Genomic DNA, 2,579 nt, shown 5'->3' on the forward strand with positions numbered 1-2,579 from the left:
ATCTTCATCAAGTCATATAGTAAGTCAATTGATTCATAGGTTCTTAAATGAAATTCAGGTTCACCTTTTCCTATTGAATGTCCACAGTGGAAAAGAAAGGAAAGATTAAGATGGCTTCATCATTCCATGCTTCCATCCAAGCATGCATTCACTCATGCACTTACTTGTGCATGCATTTGTTAACCAACACCTAACTCCTCTGTGGTAGGCCCTGGGCAGAGGACCCCTATCTTTAGGGAGCTTGCCGGTTCCCATGGTGAACTTCCTATGGTAATTGTCTGCTTTCTTTGGCCTGTGACAGTCCCCCCTACAGTGACTGTGTCCCAGTCTTCACATTCTTTGGATGTGGTGGCAGTTACCTGCCATGTGCAGAGATTCTATCCACAGAATGTGCATCTCAGCTGGTTGGAGAACTGCCATATGTTCAAGGGAGCTGTGCAACCCTCGTCCAAGCAGAATAGTGATGGTACCTACACCTTGGAAAGCTTGCATTTGGTGAATGCCTCAGTGTGGGAGTCTGAACGTGTACTTACCTGTAAAGTGCAGCATGAGACCCAGCCTCCCATCCAGGCCAGCCTCATACTGTCCACAGCAGTGCAGAACACATACAAACTCATTGGGAGCACAGGTAAGCTTACCTCTACACCTGTGAGCAACTGTGACCTCTGTCTCCAAGTGGAATGAGGTATTAACTCACAGAGTCCCGTTTGATATCTCCTCTGCCCCTTGTCACTTAGGTCCAAAGATGCCTGCCCTTATCTTGATGGCTTTCCTCCTGGGCTTCAAAGTGGTGCTGGTGATCAGTTTCATAGCCACCTATTTCCACAGGTGGTGGAACCTGTAACAGGTGAGGTGGTGGCAGTCTTATTCTTTAGGGATGGAGATCAGAGCCACCTTCCTGGGGGTGGCAAGAGGAGTCAGGGCAAGTTCAAAAATCATACGGCAATCCAGCTTCAACGGAGAAATGTAAACAGACTTATTTCCTTCAAATGTGTTTTGGAATTTCAGAGGCTTCCAACTCTCATTATTTTGTGCCCTGGAATTTGAAGTTTCTACCATTAAGTTAGTTGGGACCCTGCAGGTGAGGGTCCAAGGTATGCAGGACCCTGGAGGTGAGGGTCCGCAGTCAAAAAAGTTCTGAAACCCAAATTCCAAAGAGCCCTTCCATGGACTGTTGTATATTCAGTTATCACATTATGTATCCTTGGAATGAATAAGGAAATATTACTAAAATCAACTTTCTTGGGGACTTGGATGTGCTGTGTAATAATACAGTGGATGTGGGTATGGGAGAGAGTTCAGAACTCAGAAAGAGGTGTTTGGGGCTTCATTTCTGGTCAGCACCACGAACCCAGGCCAGGCAAGGTGCCTCCCATTCAGTATGTGCTCAAAAACACTTGTGGAATCAATGAATGAGTGTTTTTCCCTATAGGTCCTGCATACTCTGTGATACACTGCCTCCCTCCCTGTGCAAGGGGCTCAAGTGGAAAGAAGCTATAAGGACTGGAGATGACTCAAGATTCCCCACCCTTCACTCTGCTTTCCCCACCTCCAACATGAACACATTCCCTTCCATACACCCTCCTATGTTCCTTCTCTCTGACCTTTGGAATTGAGTCAAGGATGGACAATGGTCACGTTGATCCGGAATGTCTGGACCCTCATGCACTGAGCTTCAAATTGGCCCTGACTCCACCCCAAAGAGAATCAAATAGATCAAGAAAATAGATTTCCATTGTGCCCCTGCTCAAGAACACTTAATTTTCAGAGCACTTTTTACTTTTATCCAGAGCTTTTGCAAGTGTGATTTCATTTTAACACACATGTACTTTAAATCACTAAGTTGAATAAGATTTTTCTATTCTGAAATTTATAATATAAAAATATCTACATAACTACCTACCATGCTATGTTTGCAGACTGTTAACATTTTGCTATTGTGAGCTGTTGTTCCTTTGAAAATTACTGTACTAGATTTGGTATTCATAATCTCAATCACGATTTTACACTTTTACAACATATGTATAAATCCTTAAGCAATATATAATATTGCTTGCATGTTTTAACTTTTATATAAATGTTATTATACTGTATACAGCCTACTGGAACTTTTATTTTTTATACTCAACACAGTTTTTTTTCTTTATTCATAAATTCATAAATGAATTTATACATTCATTTATGTAGCTTCATTTTATTAATTTCCACTGCTGTATAATTTCTACTGTGAGAGTAGGCCACAATGTATTGATTTTTCTTTTGATGGATATTAAATGTTTATGTAATGTCTTGCTAGTAGAATTTTGCACAAATATTTTTATCTTTGTCTCTTGGGCACATATGGGAGAGTTCCTCTTCATCTGGTGTGTCCATAAAGTGGACTATTGATATCATTTGGAGCTTTTGTTATACATTAAAAAAAAGATTTTCATATCTTGATCAAGTTCTGCTCTTTCTATTTATGCCTTTGATCTCACTGTGTGTCTGTGTGCCTTTGATCTCATTTTTCATGTGTGTGTGTGTCTATTACAGGTGGGGATATTATCGGGATCTTGTATATTTATTTTTGATCCGCACTA

This window comes from Dama dama, chromosome 23 (genome assembly GCF_033118175.1).
Source record: "Dama dama isolate Ldn47 chromosome 23, ASM3311817v1, whole genome shotgun sequence".
Taxonomy (NCBI): Eukaryota; Metazoa; Chordata; class Mammalia; order Artiodactyla; family Cervidae; genus Dama; species Dama dama.